This window comes from Sturnira hondurensis, unplaced genomic scaffold (genome assembly GCF_014824575.4).
Source record: "Sturnira hondurensis isolate 20B ecotype Veracruz unplaced genomic scaffold, ASM1482457v3 Scaffold0012012, whole genome shotgun sequence".
In the NCBI taxonomy this organism is placed as follows: Eukaryota; Metazoa; Chordata; class Mammalia; order Chiroptera; family Phyllostomidae; genus Sturnira; species Sturnira hondurensis.
In genome coordinates this window covers 229,905-243,412 of record NW_028084643.1, presented here as the reverse complement: position 1 = coordinate 243,412, position 13,508 = coordinate 229,905, and the positions used below count along the sequence as shown (strand labels likewise).

Below are 13,508 nucleotides of genomic sequence, written 5' to 3'. Positions count from 1 at the left end.
AAACTGGTAGCACAGAGTTTTTGAACACTGGCCTGTGTTCTGGGCCTGATGAAGACAAGGCTGAACTTCTTCCATAGAGAGACAGAACTGAACCTGGGACAGTCCTTTGATTTTGCTTTGACAGCAAATCTTACCACTACACCTTATGCCCCCATAGGTGGGCCACCACAGTGCTTTCCTCATGACTCCATGAAAGAACCCATTTCTAAGAGCAATACTTTCTCTTCTAATGTATCAAAGGATTCTTCACTTAGTAGGTGTTTTTCTTCCCCTCTCTCCACACCGTGGAGTTGGTGCATTATTTGTCTTCTCAGCATCCAAATACAGATGCAAAACACAAAAATATAAAGCCTATCAATAGGCAGCTTTCTTGAAAGAGGTGGGAATACTGAGCACTTAGGAAACCTCAATTTAGAATCCACAGCTGTTTTTATCAAAAAAGATGCTCCAGGCATCAAATTTGACAGTGTGTCTGACATTACTATTTTTATCGGTGCAACTGCAGCAAGAATATGCCACTGACATGGTACACAAGAAACTGTGCCATTACAAATTGTGCTGGAAAAATATATTTGGTTTTTATAAACCAAAATGCATTTGGAAAATATAAAAATGCTTTGGAGATGTTCTCAGAATTGGATAAGCCAAAGGCAAGATATTACTCTGACCATTGGAATTCCATTTCCCATTTGCTTAGTTAGTTTAGAACAAATATCTCCAAACTAAGGGAAGCAATAAGTCAAAATGGCTGTTTGGTTCTATGTAGAACAAAATGTTCAGATATATTTTCTACTTTTAACTAATCATCATGTTATCCATTCAGCTTTTGTGCCTAAGTAGGATAGAGAAGTTAGGGAAGAAGAAATGGTGTAGAGGAGGGAAATTGTATATACAGTTCCATGGAGAAAGCGGAATTCTTGCTACACCTTGAAGAAAGTTTATAGATGTATTGATCTGGAGTAGAGGATTCCAGCACCAGAAAAATACACAGATACTTCAGGGCTGGAAGGAGCTAGGTGTAGTTAAAGAGTAACGAGGCAACTTAACTGGCGCAAAGCTTGTCTGTCAAGAGAACTAGGGAAAAAAGATACAAAGTAGAATGTTGGGTAATATAAGGCCTGGAAATTCAGCGAAGGAACTCAAATATGTCTGAAATTATTCTATATGTAAAAGCAAAAATAAAATCTGATAAAAAGCAGTGTTTTAAATCAGCAGGATGTGAAGGAATAGAAAACAGCACATTAAAGATAGGGAAGAGGAGCTTAACATTTGAGTGTTTTTATCTTACATTTGTTATCTAAACTTAAAAAGTCACCAGCAACAGACTCAAACACACAACTGACTTAAGAAGCTTATCCTTTTCTCACTGCAGCACTTTGCTGAGTTTGACTCTGAATACCTTTGATTCCCCATGCAAGTCTGTGTGCTCACCACGTCCTTACCGCCCCACTGTCTTCTCTTTGCCATTTACCCTGCCCTCCACATAAGTAAACAAAATTATCTTTTTCTATCCCCTTCTATTTCCTCACTTTTACAATTTGCAATAAAATTTTAAAGAAAGTATTTGTCTGCCCTCTGTTTTTGAGTTGTAATCTTCTTGGCTTTTGTAGTAACCCAGAGACCTTAAATCCTGGGCCGGATTGATTATAATTAGGGTCAAATAAAGGTTCAGCTCTATAGACATTTCAGGATCACATTCAGGAAGAAGTGCAGGACGATGGGACTTAACAACTGAAGAAAAATGAAAGGAAGAGGTGAAGTAAAGGATGTCTAGAAGGGCTCACTGGATCTTTGAGGTTCCTTTGGCAGAATAACCAGGATATTTGGGAATAAGAATTTATTTGTGAGGGAGAGAAAGAGCAGTTTATTTTGGGCACCCTTTTCTGAAGTGACAGGAGGAGACTGTCTAAACAGAGATGCCCTCTGTAATAAAACAGGGTCTGGAGTCACAGGGCAGAATGGGAAATGCCATTTTGGGGGTTATCCAATTGGTGACAACATTTGAAACTGCAATTAGGTGACAACTTTAAGATGATGGTGATTGTAAGAGGTGGATGATTAAGGAGATAACACTGAGGGCCAGGCAGGAAAAAGGAAAAGGAATCAGAGTAGAGACAAGGAGTAGTCAAATGAGCAAGTGGCTAAATAGAGATATTTTGCTTGATTATTTTTAAAATACGGATCTGAACATGTGGCTCAAGGACATTCATGGTTTTCCTACTGACCTATATACATTTCTTTTCAAACACCTGGCAGAGTACTGTGATGAGGAGAATTTACAATTTTTAAAATTCTTAGCAAGGACAAAGTAGTAACATCCCATATTATTATGTATCTACCCAAATTAAAAAGTCCTAAATGAATCTTACAGCACTTAATGTGCATAGTAATCCTATCAGATAGATGTTATAGTCAACATTATGTAAATGGAAAAAATGAGATTAAGAAATGTAAAAATGGGGCTAAATATTTTTCAATGATCAGATTCAATCTTAAAATTAAAGAAAAATAAATACATCATATAGGCAGATAGATGGAAGAGACAGGGAGAGAGAGAGAGAATACCATTACTGAACTCAAGAGGTCCCTGTTTGGGTTGCTTTATTAAAAAACCAGATGTGGTTGTCACAAAATACTTTTATTTACTCGCAGCAAGTAAAGGAGAAGGGATTCATATCCAAAACTCTGCCTCCCTGAAGGGAGGCTTAGCCATTGCTTATATACACTATTCGGTCCATTACATTTTGAATTCTTTGCAGTTGGCTAATTTCATCTAGTTGAGTTCCTGTTGGTTCATTCTTTTTAAAGCTGCATCTGCAAAATACTATGCCACATTTGAATATTTAGCACAAAATAATATTTAGAACTGCCCAGACCTTAAAACCTTTGTCCTATCTAACACAAGCCAGGGATATTTTCAAGACTTAACTAACGAAATTCCTAGGAGTTATTTGCTTTAGTGGTGTTACTGACAACTGCTCCTGATATTTCTATTGCAAAAAAACTCATATAAAAACATCTGATGTTTTTCTCTGAAACAGACTAAGTCCAGCTTTCATTTTCAAAACAGCTTCATGAAGATATGACTATGCCCTTGTGTGGTTATTGTGCCTAATAATTCTTTGGTTAATATCATTATCTTATTGTTAGTTTTGTTATTTTGCATTCCGTATTTTTACAGCCCAATGACATCTGTATGCAATATACATCTGAAAGTTAATTTGGCATCTTTCTTATCTTTTATTTTTTGCCTTTCTTTGAAAAAGAGGCTTATTTTCCGGTCAAATCAATTAGAAATCTTTGAGTATAAGATTGTTATCTCATTGACATGAACATAAAAAATATTATGGAAATATTCACTAATTCTATTACTGCTCCTTAGAAAACAGAAATGAGATTTGACCTGTAACGAGTATTTTTTGTAAGCATGTGCTAACAATAGTTTCCATTACTTTAAGAGTGTGGATTGAATTTGACCTATTTTAGAAGTTTTTTATCTTATGCAGTTGTTTCTGCATTTGTTCACTTTACAACTATTTTTTTTAGTGAAGGAAAAACAATTTTCTCTTTATTCTTGTGCGTGTAAGTGCATACATATATATTCTTAATTTGTACTCAAATAATTATCAAAAACTTAAAAGAAAGTGTAAATTCAAAATATATCATTAGAAAACTTTAGAGTTGAAATGGTTTGGGGGGAGTAGGTTGTCCAAACTGCTTATTTTACAAATGAAGTTGTTGAGAAATGGAGTTAGAGATTGGATGTATTCATAAAACCAGTATTCAAGCTGTGGCACAATGACAAGTTAATTTAAATAAGTACCTTTATTTTCTTTTCAGATATTTTACCAACTTTACTTCCTACTGTGTGATTAAGATATACATAACTATTTAATATTATTCATTTATATGACATTGCCATTGAGAGCTGGACATACTTGTGATGAACGAAAGCATTCTTTTCTAATATCATGAAATAGATGTCTCCTATAGATAAACTCTATTTAAAATATAACTTTTAATATTCAAAGACTTCATATTGCTTCTGATAATATCGAATTAAAAATGTGGGCAAAAATTCCAGGTGAAGTTCGTTTTGATGAACTAGAATATAATAATTAAAAATATAAATAAAATAATAAAAGCAATACTAAATAAAATTATAATAGCAATAGTAATAACCACCACATTAAGGCCCAGGAGATATCATTCTAGAGACATATTTTTTTTAAGAATCATTTTGGCTATAATGGCAGGATAATGAAATCAGGTGAAAATCTGGCCTCTTGAGATTAAGGGACCTGAGACAATGGAGGTTTTCAGTGTAGTAGCATTGTAAATTACCTCTTCATATTGGTTGGACTCCAGTAGCAAGAAACAGGCATAAAATAGGGCTAAACAAACTACAGGCCAGCTTGGAAGTTTTGCATTGTCAGAGAAATTTGAATCCTGGAGTTGGATTAATACAGTCTGGGAGTGATTGTAAATTAGGTTCTTTCTAAACCAATAGAACCTCACTTCTGAAGTATTATAATAGCATCTTTGTTCTCAAATTATTTCTATAAATAATTTTCAAACACAATATCCAGTATATAATAAAGATAACTAGAATATGAGTAGACAATACCTCATGAGGACGAGCCAGCAGAAATAACACAAAATGAAGAAATCTACCACAAATCCAGACACTGTAATTATTGAACACAGAGTGTAAGATAACTATATTTACCATATCCAAGCAGATAAATGACAAGCTTGAACTTATGGCAGAGACTGAAATATTAAATGTGACTGAGCAAGTTTGAAATAAAACAAAACAGAACTTCAAGACCTGAAAAATACATGAAATAAAATACAGAATTCAGTGACTTGGGTTTGACAGAAGAAGAGAGAATTAATGAGAAAATACGCTAGAAAAAAATCTAGAATGAAGCATGGAGAACTGAGAAAGACAGAAGATATAGGAGCCTAGAGCACAAAGGGGAGATCTAAAAGAGTTAGTTGGAGTCCTAAATGGGAAGAAAAGAAAGAACAGGAGAGAAATAATATTGCAAGGGATTGTAAATAAGAATTTCCCAGGCCCTGGCTGGTGTAGCTCAGTGGATTGAGCGCAGGCCTGCAAACAAAAAGATTGCGGTTCAATTTCCAGTCTGGGTGCATGCCTGGGTTGCAGGCCAGTTTCTGGCAGGGGACACACTAGAGGCAACCAAACATTGATATTTCTCTCCCTCTCTCTGTCCCTTCCCGTCTAAAGATAAATAAATAAAACCTTTAAAAAAAAAGAATTTCCCAGAACTGATAAAAAGCATCTTTCCAGTAAATCCCTAGGGTAATGATGATGATGATAAATAAATCACATTTGAGGTATCACATTGAAAAATACAGAATATCAAATGTGCTTAAAGCAGCCAATGAAAAGGGTGCTTTTAAAGGAACAAGACTTAGATCAACAGATGACTTCTTAAAAGAAACAGTGAACATCGATCAGTGAGCATGGAGCTTCACTGTGTTGAAAGAAAATCAATCCCAAGCATAAATTTTGTATTCAGTTAAAATACACATTAGAAAGAAAGTTGAAATATATTCTTACATAAATCCATATTCAAAGACTTTGTCACTAACACATTTATACTGAAGAGGGTTTTTCAGGCAGACAAAAATTTCTTAAATGGAATACTCGAGATCCAGGAAGAAATAAAGAATAATGTTTTACCTTCTTAATTGGTACCTTATTCACATATTCTAATTCAGAAACTTTAAATATTGTCTGCTTTATTTTGAAACATAGATTATGTCTTGTTTATTGATGGCATAGAATATGCTGTATTTATCTAAAACAATTAGAAAATTTCAATAAAAAGTATAAAGTATTTTCTTTAGCATCCTAATTTGATCTAAAAATTTAGAATAAATCACTCCTACTTTCTATAAACAATATAAATAACATACCAAATTCTTATGGGTAGTTATATAACAGGGAGGTTTCAGTAATCAATTTTCATTTTGTGAGAACATAACATTCTTGGGCAAAAACCAAAAATTAATATTTTTATGAAATTGAAGTTCCTTAGTTTACATTTTTAAAGGGTATCATAAACTACATCTGTACATTTAAAGTGATAAAAACATATCACTTTAACAGAAATATGTTTTTTGAGTAGCCTAGAAAATAAAAGTTTCTAAGCTAGGCTGAATGTATATGTATCAAAACAACTAAAAAAGTATCTTTATGTGAATTAAAATATCAAAAATATTAAACTTAATTGTTGTCTATTGAACAGATACAACAAAGTATTAGGATGCAATGTGTTTTTCTTTTTTTAGTCACATGTCATTTTTCCCCTCTGTGTATATAGCCTTCAAACAACTGCTTTTGAATGACTTGATCAAAAAAAATATGAATGCCCATATTGAAAATTAATCAATTTGACCCATTGGATCAAATAATATCTAGAAGCTATTATTGGTTATTTTACTAATAGAAACATATATGCAAAAGTAGGTTAATAATAAATAATATAATAATAAATAATAATAAAATAATAAAATGTTTCATGTACTCACAATTGCAGACTTACTTCTGCTAAGGTATATAAAATAGTCTGTCCAGAAAAAGCCCAGCCATTGTCAATATAATGAGAACAGACTGCAGAACATTAACGTAACCTGGCAGCCAAAGAGAGTGGACTGGAATGTACATGCATGAACAATGACAACTTTACTGTATTAGTCATTGGAGGCAGTAGATACCACCGAGTGAGCATCTGTACTGTGTGTCCATAGCATTCAAAATGACTGAGTAAAGCAACAAATCTGCATCACATTTTGCATTAAGCTGAAACATTTCTCCATGGAAACTATTTGGATGGTTTAGAAGTCCACACCTATGGGCAAATGGTGATTGACAGCTTCATCACAACAATGTACCTACTCATGAATCATATCTTGTGCAGAGTTTTTTGGTGAAACATCAATTCACCCAGGTGACTCAGTCCCCCTACAACCCACATTTGGCACCCTACAGCTTCAGACCATTAGTGAGATTCAGGAAAATATGACAGGGCAACTGATGGCGATTGGGAGAACTGGGTGAGGTCCCAAGGTGCCTACTCTGAAGGGGACTAAGGCATCATTGTCCTATGTACAATGTTTCTTGTATCTTTTCCAGTAAATGTCTCTATTTGATAGTACATGGCTGGATACCTTCTGGACATAACTTTGTGTGTGTGCGTGTGTGTTTTATGTAAGTGCAATGTTTGAAACATAGTAAACATTATTCAGTGTTTATCTAAAATTCAGTCTTACCTGGGAAAACTAGTTTATGTGGTAAACCTCTTCTTCAGTCTATGAATTCTATGTAACAGATTTGATGAAACCTACACTTAATGATTAGCAGCCTCTGGGCAATTGTACCAAGTCTGACTGGAGTAAAATTGAATTTACCTGAAACATTTTGTATTTCTGCAGGTGCATTAGAGCATTTCAGATGGATATGCTGACTCTGATTTCATTTGTGTAAGTAGATAAATCCTTGGTATTGAACTTGTCTCCATCAATATGACAGCACATCTGCCTGATTTAATTTACAGTCCCCCTCCCCCTCCTAAAGAAAACAGATGTGTAAAGAAAATTAATATGAAGGTAATCCAGGTCATTCTCTTTTAATAAACTGTCCAGGTCAAATTTTGGCAAAAACATTACCCTAAACTGACTTTCGTCTCTCTTCTCTAATACATTAATTTGACTCAACTTCTGAAGACACTGAAAAATTGGTTTAGGAAGACTCTTCCCATGAACACGCAGTGGTAGCATTATTTTATTGGACACATCAGTCTCTTACTGACACTGACGCCTTGGCTTTTTTGTTATTGCTATTATTTTTTGTCCTCATAAAATATCATAAGAGTCTTAGAAATAGACATCAAAAAGGATAAAAAAGTATAGGTACTATCAATATGATAGAATAACACAACCTAGTTAATGGCCATTACCACTTATTAGTATTAGTACACTTATTAATAGTACATAAATTAGTACTATTAATACTTGAAAAAATATCTGTGATAATTGGATTTTTGATTTAACTAAATCTAACACTGAACTAGGAATCGAAGCTTCTAGGAACTGGAAGATTTTAAGTTGTAGGATTCCACAGTACATAACTGGGAACAGTGTCAAAATAGACAACTATTAGCACTTAGGCAAATTTTCTCAGAGATCCATCATAGAAGCTGAAGAAAATAAGAAAGAGTGATAATGATGATGCAGGTGCTTATTTCGATGTTGGATAAAACACCACCATCTTGGTGTTAACAGCACTTGGGGCTTAGACAGTCCTGTCAAAGCACCTGGAATATATTTTCCTCATCTTCGTAAAAGCAGTACGGAGTTAGGAATTATTACCTATCATTTTACAAATGAGGAAGTGAGAGTCTGCTAGGCTAAGGATCTCGGCCAAATTCATAACTGTGATTACCTCCCCAGTCACCTTCTGACTAAAAAACTAGGGAATTATTTATGTTAATGTAAATAAACTGGATAAAGTCACTATTTGTACTGGTGCTCCTGGCTTCTATTTCTGTCTTTGTTGTACATGTTTCAAGGTTAGATTTATAATCCTCTATATGATTAGGCAGCATTTAGGAAAATATACAATCAAGTAAATAAAGTAACACAGCAATGACTAATAAATGTTCCCAGACAGAGGCCCTGAATGAAGATCATCCTAATTTGCATATGAATTGGTTGCATGCAAATGAGTGTTTCTAAGAAACTTGAAGATTGTCCTTTAAAGTAAGTAAACTATCCCAGCATGTTTCTCTTACATTGCCTAGTTTCCAGAGTCCTCTTTGATGATGCGAAGGTAACATCCACAGAACACTGGGTCAACATCTCAGGGCTCTAAAGCTGCTCTGGGGGATCTTGAGCTTTCTTGTAAATCCTCCCCTCCTTATTCTGGTGAGATCACAGGAGACTTCTGTTTTTAAAACCGTGGTGACTTTTGTTTAAATACAATTTTAGGGGAAAAAATCAAAGACAGAACTGCTTTGAAGGAAGAGTGGATTGGGCAGATCTGACATTAAGGTTCTCTGGGAGGCCCTCTACACACACACTTAGTGTAGATGGAGGATCTCTACACTCAGTCCAAGAAAATTTGTTCAAAATGAAATTAAATAGGCAAGGAAGACTTCATTCATGACTATCAGTAGAGGTCCAGTCTATTGCAATAGAGAGAGATTGAATTCAACTTCTCTGGAAAAACACAGGAGAGTTTTAAGCACTGGGCAAGCTGGTGGGAAACTAGGGGAAATTAGCCATTATCGGGGGTAATCAGTGTGATTAGGCTATGTATTTATTAATTGGTGCTTATTACAGTTTATTAATATTAGGTTTCTACCCCCCCATGGAGACTGCAAGAGAGGCATTTTGTCCCTATGATTATATTTCAAAAGAATGGCTTCCAGTTCTTTAGGTAAAACATCCTCAAGTCACATAAGATTTGTATCTCCAAGGAACAGAAAATTTACAATCACTAGTTTTCTAAAGAAAAAACTCTAGAAAGGAGAGGTCAGAAAAAAAGTTGTCTAAAATTTAGTAAAGTTGAGAGAAATCATAAGGCTCACTTGATCAACGCGTGCGCACACACACACACACACACACTATTGTTGACAAACCCCCAGTCTTGATGTTTTCTAAGACTTCTTCCACTGCCAACAGCTTACAGGCCTGTGACTTCTCATCCACATTATCATAAATTCCAAGTTAATGAGCTAAAACTAATAAGTTTATATGCCATCTGAATGTGGACTTCTTATCATTCCATGTACAGTTATAGTGATTGATTTTTTATGCACTGTATAAAACTTACAAACACCTTTATTGAAATAAGTTTGTAATTGATTGTTCCTTTAATTAAATTGTATAGATGATAAAATAAAAAAATCATTAACTTTTTGTTGCTGATAGGACTACCTCATATTTGTATCATACCTACCCTGAATGTGTTCATATTGCTTCAGTATTTCAGAAAAATTTAAATTCTAAGCAGTATGAAATTCCAAACCTATGGTTCCCATGTCAATTATAATTTAATTTCTTGGCACATCTGGTTGTAGTACTTTCTGTTACTGTATAGACTCTTATATTTATGTCTTAATATATATTTGCCTTACAGCCCAGTTATGATTCCTATGAGGACCATAACTTTACACTTCAGGATGCTGTTTTAAAATTTTCAGCCATAAAATTGCATTAATATAATTTCCATTGCTGTTTCCTCCCTTTGTATTAAAGAATATAGAATGGTTGTGTTAGTGTTTTCCTCATGAATACCAAAATGTATTCCAGAATATGATCCATGGTTATATTTGAATTCTCACCTGCATAAGTAAATACCTGTGATTAATCCTGAGTGGCATGAGGGTGAACATACAAGAATAATTTTACATAGGTCACACATAGGGCAGCACTTACCTTGACTAGAAAATCTGTTGTCAAAGCTAATATTTAGAAATGTAGAAAAAAATCTCTCCCTTTGAGGTGCTGCTGTGTAGGTAAGAAATTGTAAATGATCAAAACCAGTGCAATCAAATGGTAATAAAAGCATTATTTTTTGTGGAGGTATGGTTAGGTGTGTCCAGAATCCTTCTGAGATCTGTGGAAATACAGTTTATAATTTAATGACTCTGGGTGGGACCTGACACTGAATTTGTATCAAGTTTGGACAAACACCCTCAAAGTTACCATAGCCCCTAAACCCCCACACATCCCAGCATATTATGGCTGGCTAGGTACACTGATTAATTTGTCTACTTGGTCCTGGTTGGAGTTTGTCATCACTGCTAAGATTTTCAGTTAATCTATATTCTATCTCCATGTTGGTTGCCAGCCTAGTCTGCTTTTACTTTCTCTGACCAATATGGTTTTCTCTCTTCTCTCACTCTGTCTCTGTCTACCCCTCTGTTTTTTATATAGCTCTATCTTTTCTCTCATTTGTGAGTAGTCATTTTTGCCTCTGAAGATGTATCTAACTTCTACCTTCCTACCTTCCTGCCCCACCTCCAGGGGTCAATATCTGTCCCACAACATATCTGTAGGACACTAGCCAAGGAGGCGTTAACATTCCCTTCAGCTTGACTAAACCTTAGACAGGCTTCTTCCTGATTATAGCTTCTAATCGCCCTTTTCATAGAGATTTTTCTCTAGAAAACTTGCAGTTGTAAATCCTTCCACTCTCCCTTAAGATATAAATATTCTAAAGCTCAGGAATGTCTTTCTCAAGGAACTGGGAGCTACCCTTTTCAAATATAATAATCAAAATATACGTAAAAAAGAAATACAGGGTTCCTGGCTCCTAGTTGCCATGGGAAGGTAGGAGTCTAACTTCAGTGGATAAACAAATAAGCACCAATTAACAAATGCAGATGATCTGTCGAATTAAAATAACCCATTATAGCACTATTGAGTGATGCAATCTTGCTTATCCCACTTCTGTTTTTTTCTTGCCCCTCTCTTACTAATGTGGTGGTGAAAAGAAGCATGTCCAGGGACCATGTTGGCTGAGGAAGCACAGAGGCAACAGGGGAGGTAAGTACTAAAGGTATAGTTTTAACATATGGAGGATTGTTTTACCTTAATATTTGTTTCACCATAAACAAAATGTGTGAACACTAAAAATATTTCTTTTAATGGAACCAAAAATTTTAAGGGTGACGTAATTGATATTCTGATTTATCTTATATTTAATATCATTAGAAACTATGATAGAAAATTTTGCCTATGCTATCTCATGGAACTCTTGAAAATTCCCTGCATTACTCTCATTTATAGATGAAAAGGGAATACTTTAAGGAACAGCAACCTAACATCTGCAATATTCCAATTCAAGACTCTTTGTCTAACCCTGTAATATGGAGTAGAGGTTTCAATTTCATCATAAATACTGATGTATATCAATAATTATGATGGTGATAACATTAGCTACAATCTTAAAATGTCTACTGTGTTATATGCTAGACCTACAGGATCCAATTCAGTAATAAGTTGCATGTGAATTTTTGGGTATTTGAAATGTGTCTAGTCTACATTGAAGTGTTTTGTAAGTGTAAAATACACACTACAGTTTGAATATTAAAATATGTTATTAATAATTTTAAAGTGATTACATATTTATAATGTTTTAAATATAAAAGATTAAATGAAATATAAAGATTATCTGTTACTTTTTACTTTTCATGTGTACTAGAAAATTAAAAAGGATACATATGGGACATGTATTATAATTGGTGAGTGCAATTTAATCTTTCAAACTCTAACACTCTATTAGATGTGGCACTGATGTGATATTACATGTCACAGCTACTGATATGAGATTGTAATGCTAGGTCATTAATATATGATTTTAAAAAGTTATTTTATGTCATAAAGATATGCTTTATTATTATTTTTAAAGATGTAGTATGTATTGAATACTTTTAATCTATATTAGTCAATTAAACATTCACAATAGTTGATTAAAATAATTTTGCTTTGATCTCTCTCCCACGCATAGGCCCACATACTAACTCGCACAAACATATACGCCTAAAGGAGAACAAAGTTCAACAGGTGATGCGGACCCTGGCTCGTGGGGTCCGTGACATTGTGGATGGGGAAGAGACATTCACAGGGACTATCAAGCCCCATGGAGGAAAAGGGGGGGCACGGCTTTTTCTCTCCAGGGGAGCAAAACGCCTCTGGCCCTTGCTGTGACTGCCTTTTATTGGGTTTCTTGGCACTTTACATGATGGTACTCATTTACAATGCACAGATTGCTTTAGGTGGTTACCTTTTACAGAAAACAAAGGAGCCAATGCTGCTAATCAGATCACAGAAGGATATTTGCAAATGAAAAGGCAAAAGTGGTTGATCCGGTTACACTCATCCTTGGAAGGTTTAGCATGGATTTTAGGAAGTTATTTTGCAGTAAGTGTTTGCCACAAATCAGGGTGAGGGAGTTTTAGCAAAAGTAAGTCTCAAAGTGGCTTAGGTAACAATGTAGATCTGATTCCCCACGGGAGAACCTACCCGTGGGCGTGGGTCCTGTGCATCTCCCAGTGGGAGCAGGGCCCATGTCATGCAGAACAGTCTCCTACAGACAGGGATAAATAAATAGCCATAACTCAAATAAAAATTATAAAACAAACACCACTAAATAGAAAGAAAAATGAGGTAGGACTCCCCCCCCCCAAAAAAAAAAGTAGTAAAAAATGGCATGAATTGTAAGTGTAAAATGTTGAAGAGTATAACAAGTGCTGCTCTGATTAGATGGACCATAAAGAAAACAGAGACTGTCCCTGTAGAGACCCAAATCTACACAGTACAATGCCAACCAGGTGAAAATGGAGGGAAAACTATGCTGACATGCTATTTCTCATCTAGCCAAGTAAAACTGAAGAAATAAAGCTGAATGAAGAAAGGCAGCAAAGAGGAAATCCATCCCAGTGACCTGAGCCACAGCCACAGCGCCA

At 34.9% G+C, this 13,508-nt stretch overlaps 1 long non-coding RNA gene across 1 annotated transcript; it reads right to left on the bottom strand.

Annotated features, from left to right (window-relative positions):
- Positions 1–736: 736 nt before the first annotated feature.
- LOC118996966 (uncharacterized) lies at positions 737–12,844 on the bottom strand. The gene is made up of 3 exons (XR_005068575.1): positions 12,605–12,844; positions 1,443–1,449; positions 737–748 (listed from the first exon to the last, which is right to left on the bottom strand). It is a non-coding gene; the product is annotated as an uncharacterized LOC118996966 (long non-coding RNA).
- Positions 12,845–13,508: the final 664 nt, after the last annotated feature.